Source organism: Eumetopias jubatus, unplaced genomic scaffold, assembly GCF_037043125.1.
Source record: "Eumetopias jubatus isolate StellerSeaLion01/CBP00866 unplaced genomic scaffold, mEumJub1_p1.0 scaffold_14, whole genome shotgun sequence".
NCBI lineage: Eukaryota > Metazoa > Chordata > Mammalia > Carnivora > Otariidae > Eumetopias > Eumetopias jubatus.
The window spans coordinates 20,285,337-20,301,073 of NW_028274820.1; the positions used below are offsets into that span (position 1 = coordinate 20,285,337).

The following is a 15,737-nucleotide window of genomic DNA, read 5'->3' on the forward strand; positions in this document are numbered from 1 at the left end:
TGCATATTTTCAGACCACAATGCTTTGAAACTAGAACTCAATCACAAGAGGAAAGTCGGAAAGAACTCAAATACATGGAGGCTAAAGAGCATCCTACTAAAGAATGAATGGGTCAACCAGGAAATTAAAGAAGAATTAAAAAAATTCATGGAAACCAATGAAAATGAAAACACAACTGTCCAAAATCTTTGGGATACAGCAAAGGCAGTCCTGAGAGGAAAGTATATAGCAATACAAGCCTTTCTCAAGAAACAAGAAAGTTCTCAAATACACAACCTAACCCTACACCTAAAGGAGCTGGAGAAAGAACAGCAAATAAAGCCTAAACCCAGCAGGAGAAGAGAAATAATAAAGATCAGAGCAGAAATCAATGAACTAGAAACCAAAAGAGCAGTAGAACAGATCAACGAAACTAGGAGCTGGTTCTTTGAAAGAATTAACAAGATTGATAAACCCCTGGCCAGACTGATCAAAAAGAAAAGAGAAATGACCCAAATCAACAAAATCGTGAATGAAAGAGGAGAGATCACAACCAACACCAAAGAAATACAAACAATTATAAGAACATATTATGAGCAACTCTATGCCAGCAAATTAGATAACCTGGAAGAAATGGGTGCATTCCTAGAGATGTATCAACTACCAAAGCTGAACCAGGAAGAAATAGAAAACCTGAACAGACCTATAACCACTAAGGAAATTGAAGCAGTCATCAAAAACCTCCCAAGAAACAAAAGCCCAGGGCCAGATGGCTTCCCAGGGGAATTCTATCAGACATTTAAAGAAGAATTAATACCTATTCTCCTGAAACTGTTCCAAAAAATAGAAATGGAAGGAAAACTTCCAAATTCATTTTATGAGGCCACCATTACCTTGATCCCAAAACCAGACAAAGACCCCATCAAAAAGGAGAATTACAGACCAATATCCTTGATGAACATGGATGCAAAAATTCTCACCAAAATACTAGCCAGTAGGATCCAACAGTACATTAAAAGGATTATTCACCACGACCAAGTGGGATTTATCCCTGGGCTGCAAGGCTGGTTCAACATCTGCAAATCAATCAACGTGATACAATACATTAACAAGAGAAAGAACAAGAATCATATGATCCTCTCAATAGATGCAGAAAAAGCATTAGACAAAGTACAGCCTCCTTTCTTGATCAAAACTCTTCAGAGTATAGGGATAGAGGGCACATACCTCAATATCATAAAAGCCATCTACGAAAAACCTACAGCGAATATCATTCTCAATGGGGAAAAGCTGAGAGCTTTTCCCCTAAGGTCAGGAACGCGGCAGGGATGTCCACTCTCACCACTGCTATTCAACATAGTATTGGAAGTCCTAGCCACCGCAATCAGACAACAAAAAGAAATCAAAGGCATCCAAATCGGCAAAGAGGAAGTCAAACTCTCACTCTTTGCAGATGATATGATAATTTATGTGGAAAACCCAAAAGACTCCACCCCAAAACTGCTAGAACTCATACAGAAATTCAGTCAAGTGGCAGGCTATAAAATCAATGCACAGAAATCAGTGGCATTCCTATACACCAACAACAAGACAGAAGAGAGACAAATCAAGGAGTCGATCCCATTCACAATTGCACCCAAAACCATAAGATACCTAGGAATAAATTTAACCAAAGAGGCAAAGGATCTGTACTCAGAAAACTATAAAATACTCAGGAAAGAAATTGAAGAAGACACAAAGAAATGGAAAAACGTTCCATGCTCATGGATTGGGAGAACCAACATTGTGAAGATGTCAATGCTACCTAGAGCAATCTACACATTCAATGCAATCCCCATCAAAATACCATCCACTTTTTTCAAAGAAATGGAACAAATAATCCTAAAATTTGTATGGAACCAGAAGAGACCCCGAATAGCCAGAGGAATATTGAAAAAGAAAAGCAAAGCTAGCGGCATCACAATTCCGGACTTCCAGCTCTATGACAAAGCTGTCATCATCAAGACAGTATGGTACTGGCACAAAAACAGACACATAGATCAATGGAACAGAATCGAGAGCCCAGAAATGGACCCTCAACTCTATGGTCAACTTATCTTTGACAAAGCAGGAAAGAATGTCCAATGGAAAAAAGACAGTCTTTTCAACAAATGGCATTGGGAAAATTGGACAGCCACATGCAGAAGAATGAAACTGGACCATTTCCTTACACCACACACAAAAATAGACTCCAAATGGTTGAAAGACCTAAACGTGAGACAGGAGTCCATCAAAATCCTAAAGGAGAACACAGGTAGCAACCTCCTCGACCTCAGCCGCAGCAACTTCTTCCTAGAAACATCACCAAAGGCACGGGAAGCCAGGGCAAAAATGAACTATTGGGATTTCATGAAGATAAAAAGCTTTTGCACAGCAAAAGAAACAGTCCACAAAACCAAAAGACAACCGACAGAATGGGAGAAAATATTTGCAAATGACATATCAGATAAAGGGCTAGTATCCAAAATCTATAAAGAACTTATCAAACTCAACACCCAAAGAACATATAATCCAATCAAGAAATGGGCAGAAGACATGAACAGACATTTTTCCAGAGAAGACATCCAAATGGCCAACAGGCACATGAAAAAGTGCTCAACATCGCTCGGCATCAGGGAAATCCAAATCAAAACCTCAATGAGATACCACCTCACACCCGTCAGAATGGCTAAAATTAACAAGTCAGGGAACGACAGATGTTGGCGGGGATGTGGAGAAAGGGGAACCCTCCTACACTGTTGGTGGAAATGCAAGCTGGTGCAACCACTCTGGAAAACAGTATGGAGGTTCCTCAAACAGTTGAAATTAGAGCTACCATTCGATCCAGCAATTGCACTACTGGGTATTTGCCCCAAAGATACAAATGTAGGGACCCGAAGGGGTACGTGCACCCCAATGTTTATAGCAGCAATGTCCACAATAGCCAAACTGTGGAAAGAGCCAAGATGTCCATCGACAGATGAATGGATAAAGAAGAGGTGGTATATATACACAATGGAATATTATGCAGCCATCAAAAGGAATGAGATCTTGCCATTTGCAATGACGTGGATGGAACTGGAGGGTGTTATGCTTAGTGAAATAAGTCAATCAGAGGAAGACATGTATCATATGACCTCACTGATATGAGGAATTCTTAATCTCAGGAACAAACTGAGTGTTACTGGAGTGGTTGGGGGTGGGAGGGATGGGGTGGCTGGGTGATAGACATTGGGGAGGGTATGTGCTACGGTGAGCGCTGTGAATTGTGCAAGACTGTTGAATCACAGATCTGTACTTCTGAAACAAATAATGCAACGTATTTTAAGAAAAAAGAAAAGAAGATAGCAGGAGAGGAAGAATGAAGGGGAGTAAGTCAGAGGGGAAGACGAACCAGGAGAGATGATGGACTCTGAAAAACAAACTGAGGGTTCTAGAGGGAAGGAGGGTAGGGGAATGGGTTAGCCTGGTAATGGGTATTAAGGAGGGCACATTCTGCATGGAGCACTGGGTGTTATGAACAAACAATGAATCATGGAACACTACACCAAAACAAATGATGTAATATATGGTGATTAACATAACAATAATAAATTTTAAAAAGAGAGACTCTTAATGATAGAGAACAAACTGAGGGTTGATGGAAAGGGGTGGGTAGGGGATAGGCTAGATGGGTGATGTGCATTAAGGAGAGCACTTGTTATGATGAGCACTGGATGCTGTATGTAAGAGATAAATCACTGAATTCTACTATAGAAACCAATATTGTGCTGTATGTTAACTACCTAAAATTTAAATTTAAAAAAAATCATAAGGAAGAGAAAACATGCTTACAGTCCTGTACTCTAAAACTTCCATATATGAGGGGAGTCATGCATTTCAAACCCATGTTGTTCAAGGGTCAATGCATCTGTGAAAAATGATTTAAGGGATGCACAAAATAAACAGATGTAAAATGTGACATCACATACATAAAACATGAAGGGGGAGAAGTAAAAATGTAGTGATTCAAGAATTTGTTTGAACTTAAATGACCATTAATTTAATATAGATTACTATATAATTAAAATGTTATATATGAACCTCACGGTAACCACAAACCAGAAACCTATAACAGATATACAAAAAAATAAAGAGAAAGGGATCCAAGCATAACACTAAAGAAAGCCATAAAACCATAGAGGAAGAGAGCAAGATAAAAATAAACAGAAAAGAACTCCAAAAAACAACTAGAAAGCAATCAACAAAATGGCAATATGAATAATTACTTTAAATGTAAGTGGCCTAATGCTCCAAGAGACATAGGTGACTGAATAGATTAAATAAAATCCATCTGTATTCTGCCTACAAGAAACTCACTTCAGCTTGAGAGTGAAGGGATAGAAAAACATATACCATAGAAATGGTTGCGTGCACGCGCGCACACACACACACACACACACACACACACACACACACGCACACAGAGCCAGGGTAACAATACTTATATTAGACAAAATAGACTTTAAAACAAAGGCTGTAACAAGAGACAAAGAAGGGCAGTACATAATGATAAAGGTATCAATCTAACAAAAGGATGACAATTGTAAATATCTATGCACCCAACATTGGAGCATTAATTATATAAATCAAATATTAAAAAACATAAAGGAAAAATTTGATAGTAATAGAGTAATAGTTGAGGACTTTAACACCCCACTTGTATCAATGGATAGATCATCCAGAAAGAAAATCAACAAGAGTGGCTTTGACAACACAATAGACCAGATAGTTTTAACATACATACAAAACATTCTATCAAAAACAGAATACACATTTTTTTCAAGGGCAAATGGAACATTCTCCAAGATAGATTATATGTTAGGCCACAAAATAATTTTCAAAATCTTTTAGAGGACTAAAACCATATCAAGCACCTTCTGACTGCATCAGTATGAAACTAGAAATCAGTAAAACAAAAACAAAAGGAAAAAAATACAAACACATGGAGGCTAAACAACATGATAGTAAACAACCAATGGATAAATGAAGACATCAAATAGAAATAAAAAAAATAACTGGAGACAAATGAAAATGGAAATACTACAATTCAAAATCTTTGGGAGGCAGCAAAAAACCTTCCTTCCTTCTAGGAAGGAAGTTAATAGCAATACAGGCCTACATCAAGAAACAAAAAAATATGAAACAAACAATCTTACCTTACACCTAAAGGAACTAGAAAAAGAAAGACAAAGTCCAAAGTTAAAAGAAAGGAAATAATAAAGATCAGAGCATAAATGAAATAGAGACTAAATAAAAAGAGAATGAAAAATAGAAAAGATCAGTGAAGCCAAGAACTTGTTCTTTGAAATAATAAACAACAATGATAAATCATTAGCGAGGCTCATAAAGAAAAAAAAAAGAAAACTCAAAATTGGTATGTAAGAGAAATTACAACTTACACCACAGAAATACAAAAGATTATAAGAGATTGCTAGGAAAAATTATATGCCAACAAACTGGAAAACCTAGAACACAGAGATAAATTTCTAGAAATATACAATCTTCTAAGACTGAATGAGGAAGAAATAGAAAATGTGAATAGACCAATCACTAGTAACAAAATTGAATCAGTAATCAAAAAACTCCCAATACAACAGGACCAGATGGCTCACAGGTGAAATATACCTAACATTTAAATACGAGTTAATACCTATCCTCAAACTACTCCAAAAAATAGAAGAGAAAGAAAAGCTTCCAAATACAGTCCATAAGGCCAGCATTACCTTGATACCAAAATCAGACAAAGACACTACAAAAATAAAAAAAATTAGAGGTCAATATCCCTGATGAGCATAGATGCAAAAATCTCCAACAAAATATTAGAAAACCAAATCCATTACCAAATACATTAAAATTTTATTATTCACCGTGATCAAGTGTGATTTATTCCAGGGATGCAAGGATGGTTCAATCTGAACAATTCACACATCCATCAACATGACACACTACATTAACAAAATGAAGGATAAAAATTATGATCATCTCAATAGATGCAGAAAAGGCATTTGACAAAATTCAAGATCCATGGTAAAAAACTGACAAAGAGAGTGCTGAAAAAGTATATATCAACATAATAAAGGTTATCTATGACAAGCCCACAACTAAAATTATACTCAATGGTGAAAGGCTGAAAGTTTTTTCTCTAAGATCAGGAACGAAACAAGGATGTCCATTCTTGCCACTTTTATTCAACACAGTATTGTAAGTCCTAGACACAACAGTCAGATAAGAAACAAAAGGCATCCAAATTGATAAGGAAGAAATAAACTGCCCTTATTAGCAGATCACATGCTATTTTATACAGAAAACCCTAAACACTCTCCAAAAAAACTTAGAATGCATTCCATAAAGTTGTGAGAAATGAAATTAATGTATAGAAATCTATTGTGTTTCTATATGCTTACAGCAAAGTTGCAGAAAGAGAAATTAAGAAAACAATCCCATTAAAATGCATCAAAGGGGCGCCTCAGTGGCTCAGTCAGTTGGGTGTCTGCCTTCGGCTCGGGTCATGATCCCAAAGTCCTGGGATCTTGGGATCGAGCCCCACATTGGGCTCCCTGCTCAGTGGGAAACCTGCTTCTCCCTCTCATATTCCCTCTGTTTGTGTTCCTTCTCCCGCTGTCTCTCTGTTGAATAAACAAAATCTTAAAAAAAAAATGCATCAAAAATAATAATATACCTAGAATAAATTTAACCAAGGAAGTGACACACCAGTAGTATGAAAATTAGAAGACACTGATTAAAGAAATTGAAGATGACAAAAATAAATGGAAAGATACTATCTTTTCCCCATTGTATATTCTTGTTTCCTTTATTATAGATTAATTGACCATATAAGCATTAATTTAATTCTGGACTCTGTCCCATTGATCTTATATGTCTGTTTTTGTATTACTGCCATACTTTTTTGATTACTGTAGTTTTGTCCTATAGTTTGAAATCTGGGATTGTGATACCTCCAGCTGTTTTGTTTTTTCTCAAGGTTGCTTTGGCTCTTTGGGGTCCTTTTGTGGTTACATACAGTTTTTTAGGATTAATTGTTCTAGTTCTATGAAAAGTAGTATTGGTATTTTGATAAGGATTGCACTGAATCTGTAGATCACTGTGGGCAGCATGGACATTTTAACAATATTAATTCTTTCATTTCATGGTCAGAAATTACTTAACCCCCATGTAACAGAAGGTAAACAGATGACCAAAATGATTTAGTACTTTACTCAGAGTGACCCAGGCAGTAACAGGCCAAATTGGGATTCAAACCCAGGAAGTCTGGCTCCAAAGGTTACAGCTTTAACTACCACCCCATCTTGGCACTCCGTTAATTATATTGCCTCTGCAAACATGACACTTGTAAGTATCAGGTTATTAGGCTGGTTCCAGATCTGGAAAAAACCACACAGAGAAAAATTAAGAGAACTAGAGCTATTTAGCAAAGAAAGACAAAAAGGAGACATGATCATTGTATTCAGATACCTGTCTCCTTCCCAAATTCCTTCCCTAACTCCTTTTTTAATAAGAGGACATCATTCTACCAAAGACACCAGGAGCAGCTACAAGGATAAAAAGAGTCTGAGAATCTGAGAGACAGGGGCTGAGATGCGTGTAGCATGAGCAGAGGGCAACCTATAGCAGAGGACAGCCATAAATTAGAGGCTACCTGCCAACAGTCTTGGATCTTTATCTTCTAGCTTATTCATTTTATCGAACACTCACGGGGTACCTACCCTGTGCACACTGTCCTCAGCACTGGGAAATGCCAAAGAACAAACTGCACCCGCCTTCCTTCCTGATCTTACATCCTCTCTCCCTCTCCTGCTAAATCCACACTGGCCCTTCTGTACCACAAACCCTCCTGGATCTTTCCCTCCTCAGGACCTCTGCACCTGCAGTTTCCCATTCCTGGCATGTTCTGTTTCCTGTTCTTCAAATGGTTAGGGCATCCCTAACCACCCCATCTAAATAAATATCTGGTTGCTTGTCCCTACATCCCTTAATTTTCATCTTTGCACTTATGGGTATCTAATTTTTTTTCTAATTTTTGTTTACTTTCTTCCCCTACTGAATTTAGTTTAATGGCATTTGTTTTTTCTTTTTCATTTTAAATAGGCTCCATACCCAACACGGGGCTTGAATTCGTGACCCTGAGATTAAGAGTCGCATGTTCTACCGGATGAGCCAGCCAGGAGTCCCCAAATTTAGCTGAATGAAATCAGGAACTTCATCTGTTTTGCAGTCTTCTGTATTTGTGATGTTTTGAATAGTACCTAACACATAGAAGTAGTCTAAATATTTACTGAATATATTAATAAGCAAGAAATTATTCTTCCATTTTGGGGAATGTGTTAGCTTTGTTATTTTGAGAGCCGGTGGTTGCAAATTAGAGAAAATAAAATGTGAGCTATGTGGTTGAGATGGCTAAGTATACAGCAACATCCAAACTCCTCTTCTTAGTAATAGGACTCCAGGGGGAGTTTACTTCCCCTGGCATCCTTTACAGCAAGGATTTGTTGAATGTGGTGTGGGTGGAAAAATGAGGTGTGTCATTTCTAAGCCATGGCCTTAAAAAGAAAGCTAGATGGTACCACTGGCCCTCCCCCACAACCCCTTCCGCTACCCAGATGATGTCAGGATCTAAAGCAACCACTTTGGATCCAATGATGGAAATCTTGTGTGTTGAGAATGACAGAGCTCCTTTGTCAGCCTTAAATAGTTTACCTCTGGAGTACTATATGGAGAAAAATAAGCTTCCATCTTATTTCAGGCACTGTATTGGGGGGGGTTACTTAGTTACAACAGCTAGGTCAGTACTCTAATAACAAATCTTAAGTCTTTTTCAGCAATTAAGAGGGTCCTTTCTACACCTGGTCTGCCTCTCTCAGGAACTACTGCCCAAATAGTATCTCCATATATTTTCATTTTTCAAATTTTATCCTTACCATCTTTCAAGTTAGGTTCTGTGTCCCACAACACATTGCATTTGCAACCTTCCACATGCAGAAAAGGAAAGGAAACAGAGTATGAATGCCTAGTAGGAGCCATTTACTATGCTAAATGCCTTGCCTGTAATATCTTAATTCTCTCAATAGGTCTGTGAGTCCAATGTCATTTCACAATTTTAAGTAAGAAGCAGGCTCAAGGACATTAGGTGTTTTGACCAAGGTCACACAGCTAGTAAGTGGCAGAGTGAGACTTCAAATCAGGTAACAGCCAAGTCGGCTCTTTCCACTACTCTATGCTGATACCGTGGTATGCACAATGACTGAGGGCTTGCATTTGGGTTTTCAGATTTTTTTTTTTTTTTTTGCTCTAACTTATTTTCTTAACTGAATGACTTTTACTTGTTGATTTTTCCTTATGACATCTTTATCCAACCTTTACGGTCATGTTTGTTTGCTTTTTATAAATTGTGGTAAAATATAAAATTTACCATTCAGCTATTTTTTTTAAAGATTTTATTTATTTATTTGACAGAGAGAGACACAGCGAGAGCAGGAACACAAGCAGGGGGAGTGGGAGAGGGAGAAGCAGGCTTCCTATGGAGCAGGGAGCCCGATGCGGGGCTCCATCCCAGGACCCTGGGATCATGACCTGAGCTGAAGGCAGACGCTTAACGACTGAGCCACCCAGGCGCCCCTCAGCTATTTTTTAACTTTTTTAATTTAATTTTTTTATTTAAATTCAACCAGCCAACATATAGTACATCATTACTTTTTGGTGTAGCATTCAATGATTCATTAGTTGTGTATGACACCCAGTGCTCATCACATTCGGCTATTTTTAAGTATATAGATAGTTTAGTAATATCAAGTGCATTCATGTCGTTGTACAACCATCCATCACTATTCACCTCCAGAACTTTTCCATCATCCCTCAAAAAAATATGGGATGCTTCCTGAGTTTGTGTGTCATCAATTGCACAGGGGACATGCTAATCTCTGCATTGTTCCAATTTGAGTACACATGCTGGCCAAACGAGCACAGGGAGTTTTAAGTCATTGGTTTTCTAACTCTTTGCTCCTTTCCTCCTTTTCTTTCTTCCCTTCTATGACCTGCTGCCTGCTGCTTCTGAATGAACTGGAGAGTCCTAGTGATAGATGTGCCTGTTCAAAGTTAGGAGCATGAGCAAAGAGAAATGAACATAAAAGAGCCTGGCCTGGGTCCTATCTTCATCCTCTGCCCCAACCAATCCTCAGAGGTTTGAGCAAGGAAACAGGAGATTCACAAATAGCCTAATTTAAAACTGAATCATTTTGAAGTTTCTTAGCCCTTCAAACAGCAAGTAAGCAACTCTGACCTGCTCCACCCTGCATGACTCACTGTCCAGTTTCAAGTACTGTCTGTTCCTCAGAGTTTCAGCCTCATCTCAAGCTCCCAGGCCCTTTCTCCCTTTTCTCCTTTCCTTCTTCCTGCTCTCTCTCTTCTGGAGGTCTTCCTTATCTGCAGGAAAGCATGGCAGGGAGAAGGGTCCATGGTTTAAGGGGAGGAAACAAGTTTTGTGCAATTTTCTGTTTTCCGTGAAAGGCTTTTTCCATGAGAACACCAGCATTTGAGAGTTTCCTGTGTTCGCTGTCCTCTCACTCCCTCAGGACCATTCCCTAAATCTCTACAAACATGAGAGCTGCTCCACTTCTCCAAAAAATGCTTTATCCCCACAAATACTATTCATGGGAAGAGGCTCTGAGTTTAGTCTGTTCCTACCATTTGATTATTTGTTTATCACACTGATTCAACACATAAGCAAGCATTTGGGCTTCTAATTTATACTCTATGCAATTTTGAAAGCCTAATAATTGGGGTGGAGAACTGGAAGCTATTGCTCTGTGGAGTCCATTACATGCTTGTGTGAGCCTGAACCTACTGCCTTCCCTTCTCTTTCACCCCACAGAGGGGATCTGGGAGAGACCCTGGGGTGCAGGCCAGGAAGCTCTGCCTCTACCCAGGATGCCTTCCAGGACCCAGTGGGAGCATCCTGAGGCTGTGCTGAGCCCATCAGGAGAATAGCAGTGGTGTAGATCCCCAGGTCTAGTCCTTGAGAAACCAAAAATCTTATAGGCAGGAGCAATCAATATGCAAAGCTATACCTGCTATCAGTAAAAAGGTAAGCTCCTTTCAAAAATGAGTTTGCAAGAGTGATAGTAATGATTAATGGAAAGTGGGGCATCAAGAAGGTCTTCCTTAGCAGAAAAAGTCTGCTAAGGTAGTTTCAGTTGAAATAAGTATTCTTGTTAAATTTTATGGGGTATTCTCATATTAACAGCAAAACATATTCTTGGGAGGAATCTCCAGAAAATCATATATATTCAAATCATTCTAATCCCACAATACAGAGATAACTGTTATAAATATTTCTTTAAAAATTATTCTGTTTAATTTTACTTGGATTTAGCAGGGAAAAAAGGTGAAGTGAAACTAAAGGAGCTGAATTTTATGTACATATTTTTTCAAAACAAGCTATTAGTTACTAAGGAACTCTTCAAATAAATTACTAAAACATGAGGCTTATGCTTCTTAATGGCCACAAGTTTGTTTACAAATATTCAGGTTTAGATGACAATCTGGTCAAAATCCAAGGTCACCTTTGCTATGCTAAAAACAACAAAATCATATATATATATATTTTTTTGATAGGGAAACCAGAAGAGAAAATGAGAACAAAACTTTATATCTAAGTTTACTCCCTGGATGATTCTTCAAAAGAATTATTGGGAAAAATCTGATCTGTAAAGAATCATATGCTATAAAAATAGCAATCCAATTTCAAGAGTAAAAGAACCACACTTGACACCGGGAAATGTTTATACCCTCTACTCATTACAAATTCAAACGCATTTAATTCTGAGAGTCCATCACTTTGTTTTACATCAACTGCTCAAAATCCAACTTGCTCCATATTTAGACCATGACTTTCCTGTAGAGTGTTTTATTCTATTTCCCAGATGACCTAGTAGCCATTCTTTCTCTTGTTGAAAAAAAAAAAAGAGAGACTTACACTACTGTGTCATTGATAGCAAGCTATAGTGACACTTTTAGATCCTAATCACAAGATCCGTGTAGTGTTACCCACTTTCTTCCTGAAGACTGTTTCCATGGAGCCTTCTGATTTCCTGTTCTAATTTAGACTCACCACCGTCTAAGCATGTGAAGCAACTGTCATCGTCATAGGATATCCTGCTAGCTTGGTGTCTTGGATTCCGCATTTTCCTCTTTCTGGGGTTCTGTTTCTGCTTCGCTCTAGTACAGCTGTAAGTAACTCTCCTAGGAAAAGTATTTAAAAGACAATCTTTTTAGTCTTTCCCTGCATCTGAAAATATTTTTATGCTTAGTCTTGCTGGGATATATTTTGATGTTCAAATCATTTCCCTCAGAATGTGGAACTCCCCACTCCACTGTCTTTCAAAATCCAGCGTTGCTGATGGGAGTCTGGTCCAGTTTGACTTGAGTCCCTTCACAGGCAAGCTTGTGTTTGCTCTGAGAACTTTAAGGATATTCTTTTTATCCTTGCAGGGCAGAGATTTCACCAGTATGTATCTAGATGGATCCTTTCAATCCAAAAATCCAAATCATTTCTCTATTTTGAAAAAAGTTGTGTCCTCTCTCTGTGTTCTTCCATCCTGAGACTCCTACTGGAACACACAGAGGGTAAACTGCTTGGATCTCTTCTCAGCCTCTTTTTCCTCTTTCTCATCTCTTTTTACATCACATATCTAAGTTTTGGAAGATTTTTTTTTTCAACTTATTTTCCAGGTTACTAGTTCAGTCCTTGGCTGCTTCTATTTTTTAGACTTATGTGAAATTTCAAAGTTAATTTTGGTAATCATATTTTCAAGATTTCACTTTGAGGAATTCTGGTTTTCTGATGATTCCTTTCAACGGCAACAGGTTTTCAATGTACAGATATAAAGTCCTCTTCAATCTCTCCACAGCTTTGGTTTTTTGTTGTTGTTTTGTTTAAGATTTTAAGTATTCTGTCCACCCAGCGTGGGGCTTGAACTGACACCCCTGAGATCAAGAATCCCATGTTCTACTGGCTGAGCCAGCCAGGCACCCCTCTCAATGGGTAATGAGACCTTAAAAGTTCCTCTCCTCCCAGCCTTATCTCCATTTACCCTAGGGATAGGTTGTTCTGTTTGTTCAACTCCTTTGCGCTGATGGTTTTAATTCCCTGATTATCTTTGACCTTAGATCAGGACCAGTTTGCACTGGGCTTCCCCTGAGCTACATTTTGAGCAGTATTTTGAGAAGTGAGGACTAGAGATTGGCAAAGTCTGAGTGAGGCATCCCAGGTTGACTGTTTGGTGCTTATTGTGGGGGCAGAAGTAAGCAAATCACAGTCAAGGCAAAGAATTTTATAGGACTAGGAAAAAGTATTGTGCTGGGGGTAAAAGAGAGATAAAATTGGAAGGCTTAGGGTGAGTTTAAAATGGTGATTGACAAAGGATTTTTAATGGGGGGCAGATATGCCAGTATGATAGGAAATGGGAATACTTCCAATTTACTGATCACCAAAGACCCTACCACTACCACCACCTGCTGCTGTCCTCCCAGAAAGACATGTAAGCTGATTTCCATTTTTTCTACTTGCCTCCCCAAGAAACAGAAATATCTGCTCCTGCCTCTCCATGGGGTCTTATAGAACCAAGAAGCCATGAAGCAGTCTGAAAGAGGAGAGGCCCTGTTGTTCAGGGTCCAAGGGTACAGCACAGTCCTGGCAGGCTACACAGGCGCTGGCTCAGCCTGCCTTTTTGCTCAACACCACCATGATAAGGCCATGTCCCTTCCTAGTTAGCCTTCCAGGTCAATTTAACACGTAACATCTCTGCTACTTAACCAACTCTGATTAGTACAGCAATTTTGATGGGTTTTGCACGTTATCAGAACTTTTTCTTTTAAAGCTACTACTTATGAAAATTTTCAAACATATTCAAAAGTAAAGAGAACAGTATAATGGGTCCTCATGTGGCTGTCACCCAGTGTCTTAGTCCATCTGGGCTGCTATAACAGAACACCACAGACTGGGTGGCCTATAAACAACAGAAATTTGTTTTCTTACACCTCCGGAGGCCAAGCTCAGGGTGCAACCGTGGTCAGATTCTGGCAAAAGCCCTCTTCCTGATGCATAGCCAGCCATCTTCTCCTCGTGTCCTCACTCAGGGGAAGGTAAGGGGTGAAGGAACTCTCTTGGGTCCCTTTCATAAGGGCATGAATCCCACTCAGGAAGAAGCCACACTCACAACACAATCACTTCCCCAGGCCCAGTCTCCTAAAACCATCACACTGCAGGGGTCAGGATTTCAACATACCAGTTTGAGGCAGACACATTCCAGCTTCAACAACTACATCAGTGTTTGGACAATTTAAAAACCTACTTTTAAGCAGCACTCATTTTTCAAAATGAGACTCTCCTTTTTAATGGACATGTGGCTAAGCCTTGCCTCAGGAAATTCTGTGATCAAGCCCCCCAAAAAACATAGCTTTAAAAAGTTTCACAAGTAATTCTGATGCCCACAGAAAATTGAGAGCCACTGCTGTAACAAAATGGAAAAAAAAAAATGATTCTAGCACATACATAGCATTCAAAAGTGTTTAATAGCAGAACACCCAGAAGACATAAAGGAAAAACAGTTATATCAGTCTATATGAAAAATGGAAATGGCAGTATAGCAAAAGATCACAAAAGAAAAGGAATACAAATAATCAGAGAAATATTTTCAACTTATATCCTTAATTCATGGCAAGTTTTTATAAATTAGCAATATTTATTCAAAATAGCAATATCTGTAAAATCCCACAGACAAAAGCTATGAACAGACATAGCCTGTTTAGATTTAGAAGAAAATCTGAAAATTACCAAAAACCTATGTACAGATGCTAAGTCTCTTTATAGGTCAGTAAATTGCAAGTTTCAATGATAAAGAAACCATATCTAACCATCATATTAGCCAAAACTGAAATTATTTCTAATCTCCCATGCTGGTAAGATTTGGAAAGAAGGCCACTCCCATTCAGTAACAGTAGGACTGTAAACTTTTTAGATAGTAATTAGGCACCATGTATAAAAATTGCAACCCATACACTCTTAGACCCTACTTCAGGGCATCTACTTCAGGGGAAGTAGATCCTACTTCAGGGCATCTAGCCAGGTGAAAAGTCTAAATTTATTAAGGCATGTAATAGTAATTATATATATTTCATATTAATATAATATCATAATTCATAATGTCAGTAACTAACATTTACTGAGCGCTTACTATGTGCCAAGAGCTGTCCTAAATGTGCTACAAAGGACGTCTGAATTAATCCTTATAACAATTTTAGGAGGTAGTTACCAAAGATTTGTTTTGAAATGTGATAGTCAACGTTGGGGTTGGAACTTGAAACTGTCAATATGACTGCAGAGTTCATGCTCTTAGTCACTGCAATGTGCTGCCAAACTAAAGACAAACAACCAAAAAAGAAAACTAACCCAAATGCCCTTGATAGAGGAACAGTCTTTACAATGACATCAACTACGAGAAACACAAAATGCCCAGCTCGCACTTTGGTTTCACAATTACAATCCACCTTGGGAAAGGGAAGTTGGAATACATATGCTTTCCATAGAAACAGAAAGAGGAAGTCATGATGAGGAAGAGACAAGTATAAAAGTCTTTGTTGGATGGATTGCTTGGGAAGAGATTTCTCTCCTAAGCAACCTCAAG

General features: G+C 38.4%; 1 non-coding gene across 1 annotated transcript; it reads right to left on the minus strand.

The window, feature by feature from the left end:
- Window positions 1-9,913: 9,913 nt before the first annotated feature.
- On the minus strand, window positions 9,914-10,018 carry LOC114222446 (U6 spliceosomal RNA). The gene has a single exon (XR_003611952.2). It is a non-coding gene; the product is annotated as a U6 spliceosomal RNA (small nuclear RNA).
- Between the last annotated feature and the right edge of the window lie 5,719 nt (window positions 10,019-15,737).